Below are 11,235 nucleotides of genomic sequence, written 5' to 3'. Positions count from 1 at the left end.
CTAGTCAAACCTCCATACAGGGTGTTAGATGAACAAGATTTAGCCGTTAGATAAAATTTGTGTCAAGAGATAAAATACATATCACAAAAGCTGGGAAAAATATGTTTGGCAAAAGACACAGTAACCTGACCAAGAGGGTCTTAAACTGAGTTGTGGACAAGAGAAAAGTAAATAAATAAAACCACCAAGGCACATTCAATGGAGGACAGCAGGTATGACAAAGAAAAGCACCATCATGAGGTTGCACCTAACAATTCTCAAGGAAAGACTGTGAGAAGTGGGTCAGTCACAGGCCTTGCAGCACCAGGCATGTTGACATGGCCAAGGGAGATAGGGAGGTGTTCAGGAAAAACAAACAGTATGTGAAAGCACACATGGGATGAAGCAGGGGAGAGGACATAGCACAGTAACGGGACTGTAACTGTGTTAAAATGGTTGTATGGAAGGATGTCCACAGGGAATTATGAGAGGTAATCTAGAAAGATCGGCAGGATTCAAACTAGGAATATCTAGTATGGCATGCTTTGAAGTTTGTGTTTTTTCCTGATAAAGAAGAGGAGCCACTGTCAGATTTTAAGAAGGGCAATGATACTTTCAATTTTGTGTGTTTTTAATGGAGATTGGATGGAGAAAGTAATGACAGTTGGCCATACTGGTGGTTAGGATGCATATGAAACAATTAGGGCAAGAAAGCATGATGACCTAAATGCAACACTGTGTAAGAAACTAGAAGGAATAAGGCTGGTTCATGAGCTATTTAGAAAATAGAAGCTATAGACCTGGTTGTGTGGGATGCAGGAGGAAGAAGCATTGGAGATGACTCATCAAACGTGGAACATCTGCACTTGCTTCCTTTTTCTCCCAATGTCTCAGTTAAAATGTCATTTCATCAGAGAAGGAGTCTCTTACCACATTATTAAAAATAAATCCCTTTCCCATTTTCTGTCTATCACATCATCCTATTAATGTTTTCCTTAATAGCAATCTCAATTGGCAATTATTTTACCTATTTATTTACTAGCTATTGTTTGTCTCTCTCACTAAGTCATAAATTCAATGAGAAGAAAGATACTTTTTGTTTTATTCATCACTACAGAGCCAGATACATACTAAGCAGTTATGTTCATGATTCTAACCTGGGCAACTGAGAGATAGTAGTGCCAATGACAAAGTTAGAAAATACAGAAAAAATAACAGATTTTGGTGGGGGGCGGAGGATGAAGTTGAGAAATTCTGCTTTGGAAGTAAATAGTTTTAGGTGTTTGTAGAAATTACAAATGGGGTATCTAGTGGCCAACTGATCAAACACCTGTGAAACTCAGGGCGCAGACATGGGCTGGAAATGGGGGTTGAAGAGCCAACTGTATTTAACAGCAGCATTGAAACCATTCATATGATGAGGTTCTGTGCACACAGGCACTGATCCAAAGGGATAAGTAGGGGCTGAAATCCAAGCCTGGGTCTGGCTTGCCAAGCCTTATGCCCCAGAGCAAATCTAAAGCCCCTGGAGAAAAGAATGTTTTATTCTTCACCAAAAACTCCTGTTGGCTGGACAAGCCACATGCCCAAGAAACTGTGACACCTACCAAAGCAAAGAGGAGCTCTTTTTTCTAATTTGCACAAAATTACAGTCTAGGCAAACTGCATGCCAGAATATGAATGAAGAATATTCTGAGTGTAGAATGGACAACAAAGGACTTACCACAAGTATCATTCTGTTTGGCTAAATTTTGATGCATGGGTGATTTCAGCTGAGAATCTATTGGAGGCTGGGTGCGAGCTCCTGGGTGTGAGTGATTCCATTGAAAGCCTAGCTCCTTTACTTACTACCTGTCACCCCAGAAAATTCACTTTATCTTTCCTGGTTTCAATTTTCTTATTTTTAAACTTGGGAAAATGGCAGTACTCATCCCACAGGCTTCTAGAGAAGATGAGGTAAAATGATGTCAACAATGCATGTAGCACAGTGCTTGGCACAGACCAAGCCCTGGGAAATGCTGATTGTCATTATCAGAACTATGGTGGCCACCTGATGTGCCACCACACAGACTCCTCCGCAGGAATAAAAGATTTTTTCCCCCCAGTAAAGAGTGCTGCTAACAGAAAGCTCTTACAGCTTCTACAGAAATAGCCATGGTCCCAGAAAGCCATTTTACCCTAGGTCACACATCGTCCCCAGAGTAACCAGCATCCAGTGAATAGTCCATGTGTAACATAGAAGCGAAGCCCCTTCACCCAAATTCAGAAAAACTCTGAAGGCTTATCCCAGCTTTGGAACTCCCCTTAGGGTCATCTCAGCCTCCATGGTGACTGTATTGCAGCCCCAACTTCTCCTTCTGCACCCTTGGTCTTCCTTTCACAGTTGAAAACTTCCCCAAAAAAGATCATGCACATTAATCTCCATCTCAGAACCTGCTTCCCAGCAAACCAAATCTGAAACAGTTGGTGCTGAGAGTGATTGGAAGAAGAGATGCTGCGATGAGATTTTGGAGCTTGCTTACCCATCATCTGATGGCAATGAAAACCCAATCACTGGTAGCAGGTGGAACATAGATAGACCCTGATTCATGGTGCAATTGTTAAAACTTATGCCAGTTTTAAAAGAGAAGGTACACTAGTGGAAGATAATGCATCAGCTGGTTGATGTATTAGGCTTTTATGAGATATGGAAGAAATAGTACCTATAAATAGAATGGAATTGGGTGGCCATTGCTAAATCAAACTGACCTCTGGAAAAAGATAACAAGAAGTCAAGAGTGTTTAATCAATGACAAGCTTACTATGAAAGCCAAAGGACTTCTTTGGAAGCAAACAAAGATGCTCTGACCTCCTACAGTGGGAGGGCAGAGAAAGCTGAGGACAAAGCATAGGACTTCGTTGGAAGAGTAGCATAAATCTAAAGAAAGTTAAATTCCTAACCAAGGAAGGTCAGCTATGCCAAGCTCAGGGCCTTGGCAAGGAAGAATGTGATCCTGACACATGGGACATCTATGTTGATGCACCTGCAAAAACTAACTCCCAGATCCTCTGAACCCTCTGAGCCTAAGGAAGTAGCCCTTCTTTAAGAACTAGCATTTCTCTCTGCTTGTTACAGAGGCAAGGGAGGATGACCCTCAGGCCTCTCTCCAAGATGAAATGTGTTCCTCTCCAGCAATCCCTCACCTTCCCTCCCAGTCACTACACAAATAATAAGGGTAAAATTACACCACAGCCCAGCTGGAGACATGCTGGGCTTGATAAACAGGAAAGGGGGTATATCCCAAAGGAGCCACAAGACATAGCTAGCATGTAATGACAGGGGCTGGGATAATACACATGGGACTGGATTCTGGGGATGCTTTACCAAGGAAGTTGAACATAATGTTTGATAAGGAAGAGCTTATCAATTTGGGAGCACTTTCTCGGGATATAAGATTTAACACCCTGGAAAGGATTTTGGAAGATGATGTGAGCATGCTACTAGAATAACACCTATAAGCATGGTAAAAATGATGATCCACACAACACGAACTGGAATAACTATGACATATGGTAAAAGGAAGGAATAAAAGACTCAAAGAAGTGGGCCATAATAAAGTGGATATATTCTTCAAGGCCAAAACAACAACTAGAGGACTATGTTCCGTGGGAGAGTCCAAATGATACACCATTTACCAAAGTAATAAGGAATGCACTAGTGAGATGCGCACCACTGTCACTAAGCAGTTTAGTGGTGCCTCACCTCTGCAGGCCAGAGCTGACAGTTGGAGATTCCATTACAGGATTGGGCTCACAGATAATCAGGTGATAATAAGACCTGAAACATTAAAGACCAGATGCCAGAAGCCATATGGATTCAATTACGGTGAGTGACAAAGTCAGAAGAGCTGCCAGGGGGCCTGACCTACAGAGGATATGGAGATGGTTAATTGTGTATGACATTCCTGAGGGGGAAATAGATGAGTAGTCAAAAATAATACTAGTCAATATACCCAATCAAAAAATGAAGGATAGATGAAGTGATACTTTGTGAAGATGAGAATGAAGAAACAAGGAAGTCAGTCACTCCAATAAAACGTTACAATTCCTTGCCCAGTTTCCAAGCCTAAGCTAGGTTTCAGACCCAGAATCCACTGACTAAGAGATGGTGAGCCACAGGAAGAAGGGCCCTGTAACCAAACAAGTGTACATAATAATGATTGCCCCTTAGGGACTGTTTTAACTGACTGACAACACTTCTGAAACAAAACGTGTGGGATTCTTCACCCATGCCAGCCAATTTAAAGACACCAGCTGGGTGTCCTGCAATTTAATTCAATTCTGACACTATGTACCTAGAGTTAGTATCAAATCCTACAAGTTAAAGACTCAGTTTCACAAGATCGCCCTTACTTCAGATGCTAATCACCAGTCCCATGCCTCCCATCATAAATTGGGGGTTCCATGACTCCATCCTCAGGTTTAATAATTTGCTATAACCACCCACAGAATTCAGGAAAATAGTTTACTTGCTATTACTGGTTTATTAGAAATGATACAACTCAAGAATTGCCAAATGGAAGTGATGCATAGTGCAAGATATGGGGAGGGGGAAAAGTGTGCAGAGCATTCATGCCCTCTCTGGACATGCTCCCCCCAAGCACCTTAATATGTTTGCCAACTCAGAATCTCTCCAAACTCTGTCATTTAAGAGTTCCATTAAGGAGATTCCATTACATAGGCACGATTGATTAAATCATTGGCCATTGGTATTGCACTCAATCTCCAACCCCTCTTCCCTCCCTGGAGGCTGGGGTATAGAGCTGACAGTTCCAACCCTATAATCACATGGTTGGTTCTTCTAGCCACCAGCCCCTGATCTGAAACTATCCCGGGGCCCACCAAGAGTCAGCTCATTAGCATAAACTCAGATATAGTTGAAAAGGGCTTATTAGTAATAACAAAGATTCTCCTTTCACTCTGATCACTCAGGAAACTGTGAGGGTTTTAGGAGTTCTGTGGTGGGAACCAGAGAGGAAGACCAAATATATGTATTTTTTATATCACAATATCCCACCCCCAAACTGACCTTCAGCCATTTACTTGAGTGGCAGTACACTGAAGAAAGATCACCCAAACACTGAGAGGGCTCTTGTACCCAGGGTCTGGGTTGACACTGATACCTGGAGACCCAAGATCATATTATAGTCCTCCGCTAGCATGAGGATATAGAGGGACAAGGGAATAAATGTAGTCCTAGCCCAGTTTCAGGTCACAGCGGGTCGATTAAGTTCTTGGACCTACCTAATATTCATTTTCTCAGTCCCCACATGTACGATTAGTATGAACACACCTAGCAGTTGGCATAACTGACACAGGGAATGCTCCGCCTGTAAGACAAGAGCTATTATGATAGGGAAGGTCAAATGAAAGCCTCTGAAATTGTTCCACACTCTAAGGCAACACAGAAAATTAAAAATAATATTACATCTCAGGGAGAATGGAAGAAATTCACGTCACTCTTAGACCTAAGAGATGTAGAGATGGTGATCCCTATCATAAGAGCATTTAATTTATGATTCTGACCTCTATGAAGAAGTAGATGAATCCTGGAGGATGATAGTGTGCTACTGCAAATTCAAAGAGTAGGAATCCTATTTGTAACTGCTATACTAGATATGTTATCTATACTAGAGCAGATTAACACAACCTCAGATATACGCTATGCAGCTATTGATCTGGCAAATAAATTATTTTTCACCCCTATCAGAACAGAGGATCAGAAATAGTTGTGCTCACTCGAACAGACAGCAATATATATTTGCAGACTTGCCCTAGGGCTTTGTGGAAGAGACAGAACACAGGACATCAAATGATCATGCAGCCTGAACTGTCCATCATGTCAGACTCACCAACTCATATAATTGGATAGGCCCAGCAGCAATCCATCTTAAATTGGAAGTGGTACAGCCAAAATTGAGCATGAGCAATTCGGAGGTGCACAAGCAGGCTACGGGAGGAGGTAGGACAGATCGACATGCCATCCACCCCGGTTTTTGCACCAGCAATTCTCCCTCACCCATTCTTCCACACCTATGCCCCCCGGGCAATCCCTGATGACCCACTAATGGATGAAAAAAAGACCCCCAAATTTGGTTTATAGGTGTGTCAGTTTGGCATTGGAGTGAAAGCTGAAAATAAACAGTGGCAGCAATATGATGTCACTTGGTGGTGTCCCTGATAGTAATGAGTGGAAATCCTCTCAATAAGAGTTTTGAACAGTTTACCAGGCCATCCAATTTGTGTCAAAAGTGAAGTGGCTCAATGCAAGAGTATACGTGGACTCGTGGACAGTAGCAAATGGTGCCCCTGGTTAGCCAAAGGCCTGAAAAGAGAAAAATAAGAACATCAGAAACAAGGAATTATAGAGAAGAGGGATTTGATAGTGAGCACTAAGTAGTTGTAATCTACCAAGATTATATTGTCACTTATTTTCTCTCTGCACAGTTCTTCCTTCTGCCCTTCATGCTCCTACATGGTGAACCCAAGAACACAACCTAATAAATCTTCAACTGAGAGTCTGCTACCTAGGGAAACCAACCTACAAAAAATACCTCAAACATTGAAATCATAACTTCGTTTTCTGCTGTATTCCCAGTGCCTAGTTCTGTCTGGCACATATTAGATTCTTAATAAATACTTGTTGAATAAATTATTAAACCTCAAGGAAGCTGATTTGACAAGACCCATGACAGAACTATTTCTTAGCTCTGTACCCAAATGTAAATTATTGCCTCCTTGGTCTTAATGTAGGTTCTAGCAGCCTGAGGAAGACATAAAATGGCAAGGGGAAGAGAATCATTCTTAACTAAATTTTGTAGGCCCAAATTGTCATAACCACAAACACACATACACATAGGCACACACGCATACACATAGGCACACACACATACACTCAGACATACCAAAACACACTTTTGTCTGCATTTTGGATAGCCATATTATATATTAATAACTTATAAAATCATTAATAACACAAAAATATCATTATAAAAGAATAGTTATTGAACTTCTTGATAAAGTGTATTAGAGAAAAAATAACATTTTTGTAGATCATTAGATCTTTTAAACCCGCAAAAAAGAGTCACTTGGTTGTCATTCAATATTGCTGGCTTAAAATTTTTTCATGGACACTCAAATGCAATGCATCAGTACAGTTGAAAATGCGTTACATGTAAAAATTATTTGTGTTCATATATTCAAAATAACAGAGATATAAATTTTAAAATATATATATGTAGTGTTAGTTGAAGGCCAAACTGGAAGGGAGTTTGAGAAATGTTCTTGGTGATACTTGATGTTATGCATAATAGCATCTGCTGTGGTTTAAATGTGTCCCCCAAAGTTTATGTGTTGGAAACTCAATCCCAATGCAACAGTGTTGAGAGGTGAGACATTTAAGAGATGATTAGGTCATGAGAGCAGACCCCTCATGGACTAATGCCATTATCATGGGGTTGGGTTAGTTAACATAGGAGTGGGTTTCCAATAAAAAGATAAGAGTCAGCTTCCTCTCTCCCTCTTTCTCATGTGTGCACTCTCTTGCCCATATAATGCTTTCCTTCATGTTATGGGCTAACAAGAAAGCCCTCACCAGATGTGACCCTTTATCTTGGACTTCCCAGCCTTCAGAATTATAAGCCAAATAATTTTCCATTAATTATAAATGTTGAAGTCTGTGGCATTCTGTTATAAGAACATAAAACAGACTAAGACAGAAAATTGGTACCAAGAAATAGAGCTGTTCTTATAACAAATACCTGAATTTGTGGAAGTGGTTTTGGAACTGAGTGAGTGGGTAGAAGGCTGGGAGAGTTTGGAGGAGCAGCCTAGAAAAAGGCTAGATTTCTGTGAATGGAAAGTTAAGGACAATTCTGGTGAGGGCTCAGAAGAAGACAAGAGCTATAGGGAAAGCTTAAATCACAGAGATGCCTTAAGTGGTCAGGATCAGAATGTTGGTAGAGATATAGGCAGTAAAGGCCATTCTAGTAAGGTCTCAGAGGGAAATGAAGAACAAGGTATTGGAAACTGGAATAGAGGCCATCCTTGTTATGAAGTTGCAAAGTCCTCGTCCATGTCCTAGTACTTTGTGAAAGGCAGAACTTAAGAGTGATGAACTAAGATATCTGGTGGAAGAAATCCAAGCACTTTTAGATTTCTCATCTTTTTTTGAGATGGAGTCTCCCTCTGTTGCCCAGGCTGGAGTGCAGTGGCACAATCTCGGCTCACTACAACCTCCACCTTCTGGGTTCAAGCGATTCTCCTGTCTCAGCCTCCCAAGTATCTGGGATGACAGGTGCCTGCTGCCATGCCCAGCTAATTTTTGTATTTTTAGTAGAGACAGGGTTTCTCTATGTTGGCCAGGGTGGTCTCAAATTCCTGGCCTCAAGTGATTCACCTATCTCGGCCTCCCAAAGTGCTGGGATTACAGGTGTGAGCCACCGCACCCAGCCACATTCTTAGATTTCTCAGCAGCAAAGCGCTCAAGGTGATGCATAGCTTCTTTTGGCTTTTTAAGGTAAAATGAGTGAAGAGAGAAATGATTTAAAGATGGAATTAATAATTTAAAGGAAAGAAAAATGAAAAGATTTGGAAAACTCTTGGCCTGGCCTTGTAAAGATTTAAAAAGCATGTTTGAGAAAGAATACCAAGGGCGTGACCAAGCAATTGTTTGCTAAAGAGATTAATATGGATAGAAGGAAGCTAGGTTTTATTCACCACGATAAGGAAATAATGACCCTGAAGTCATTTCAGAGATCTTTAAGGAAAGCTAAGACCTTGAGGGCAAGGTTTCCAGAGAGGTGCCCAAGGGACATCAGCATTTGTTGCCTTACACTTCTTCAGTAGTCTGTCTCCCTATATTCCAATACAGTGCCCCTCAGTCACCCCAGCTGTGATTCAAGTGTTCCAGGTGTGGCTTGCCACTCTGAGAGGTGCAAGCCTCGGCAGCATCCAAAAGATGCTAATTCTGCAGTTGTGCAGAATGCAATAGCTGTGGGGCCATGGCAGCCTCCATCTAGATTTCAAAGATGTTTTGGACAGTGTGGGGCCCTAGGCAGAGACTCATCACAGGGCAGAGTCACCACAGAGAATCCTCACTAGAGCAATTCCCAGTGGAGCCACGAGAGAAGGCAACCTCCAAAACCTCCGAACTGTAGAGCTACCAGCATGTAACTCCAGCCTGGGGAAGCTGCAGGCGCAAGACTTCAACCCATTTGAGCTGTAGGGTGGAATGAGACTCCCAAAGCCATAGGAATAGGGCTGCCTGAGACCTTAGGGGCCCAGCTCCCACCCCAGTGTGTCCAGGATGTGAGACATGAAGTCAAAGATTATTCTTCAGCTTTAAGGCTTAATATTGTTTTCTCTGTTGGTTTTTGGACTTGCTTGAGACCATCTTCCCCTTTCTTCCTGCCTATGTATCCCTTTTAAAATGGAAATGTCTTTCTTATGCCTATTCACCACTGTAATTTGGAATCGTGATTTTTTTTAACTTCACAAACTCACAGCTGGAAAGAAATTCTCCTCAGGATGAGTTTCACCCACATCTGATTCAGATTATACTCTGAATATTGGACTATTGAGTTGGTGCTGGAATGAGGTAAGACTTTGGGGCTACTGAGATGGAAAGAAATGCATTTTGCATGTGAGAAGGACATAAATTTTGAGTGCCAGAAATGGAATGCTACGTGTGAAATTTGTGCCCCAAAGTTCATGTGTTAGAAACTTAAATTCCCAATGCAAGAGTGTTGAAAAGTGGGATCTTTAAGAGCTGATTAGGTCATGAGGGTTCTGCCCTCATGAATGGATTAATGCTGTTATGGCTAGAGTGGGTTAGACATCACAGGAGTGGGTTCCTGTAAAAGGATGAGTTCAGCTCCCCTCTCGCACACAAGCATGAACTTGTGTACTTGCTCTCTTGCCCTTCCACCCTCCTCCATGAGATGACACAGCACGAAAGCCCTCAACAGATGTGGGCCCTTAGACCTTGGACTTCTTAGGCTCTAGAAGTGTAAGAAATAAATTCCTTTTCTTTATAAATTACCCAGTCTCAAGAATTCTGTTAGAGCAGCACAAAATGGAGTAAGACAGCATTCCTCCTAAAATGTGACAAATTAACTACTTGCTTTTTGTCAGGTTCCCTTCCTAACTTGCTCTCATATTCTACTTGCCTGAACAGAGAAAGAACTGAAAGTTCTGCTTGCACTATTATTTGTGAGATAATAAAAATTCTAACTTTAATCAAAATAATTTTCTAATTAGATGGGCCAGAATAAGTTGATTGAATATGAAGCTTGGGATCTCATATAATTTAATAAAACTGTATTGATCCAGCCTGGGTGTAGGAAAGAGCTTCCACTTATCTGAAGGCTGTGGTGGTGACAGCAGCAGCAGCAGCCTGACATGGTACTTTAACATGCAACATAGTTGTCCGGGACATTGAAGTAGCAGCATTTTAATTACCAATTGTAGATGGTAGTTAGAAATTCATGTATCTCAGTATTTTTTGGGCTGGATGATCACTAAAATGTTAGGTTAATCTTTATTGCTAATCCATCTTTCATTTATTTATTTTTAAGTATTTGGTTATGTTTACTATATTTAAAAGTAATATTTACACACTATAAAAATGCTAAAGCTAAAGTTATGGCCTTCCTCTTCCCTTCCCAATTCAATCCATATTTCATTATTATGAACAGGGAATGTATGTGTGTGGGGGGTATATAAGTATTTTATATACATTCATTTTTATATAAATGAATTGTAGAATCATCCTATTTTTTATATTTTTTCAATCATTTGCTAGATGGTCTATGATATGGCTTGGCTGTGTCCCCACCCAAATCTCATCTTGAATTGTAGTTCTCATAATCCCCACATGTCGTGGGAGGGACCTGCTGAGAGGTAATTGAATCATGGGGGTGGGTTTCTCCCATGCTGTTCTTGTGATAGTGAATAAGTCTCATGAGATCTGATGATTTTATAAAGGGCAGTTCCCCTGCACATGCTCTCTCTTGCCTGAGTCCATGTAGGACTTGCCTTTACTACTCCTTCAACTTCTGCCATGATTCTGAGGCCTCACCAGCCATGTGGAGCTGTAAGTCCATGAAACTTCTTTTTCTTTATAAATTACCCTGTCTCAGGTATGTCTTTATTAGCAGCATGAGAACAGACTAATATAGTCTATATTTTGGTTTTATTTTGTTTCGTAAATTTTCA

Source organism: Pongo abelii, chromosome 1 (assembly GCF_028885655.2).
Source record: "Pongo abelii isolate AG06213 chromosome 1, NHGRI_mPonAbe1-v2.0_pri, whole genome shotgun sequence".
Classification (NCBI taxonomy): Eukaryota; Metazoa; Chordata; class Mammalia; order Primates; family Hominidae; genus Pongo; species Pongo abelii.
The sequence above is the reverse complement of the archived record's forward strand: the minus strand, read 5'-3'. Positions refer to the sequence as shown.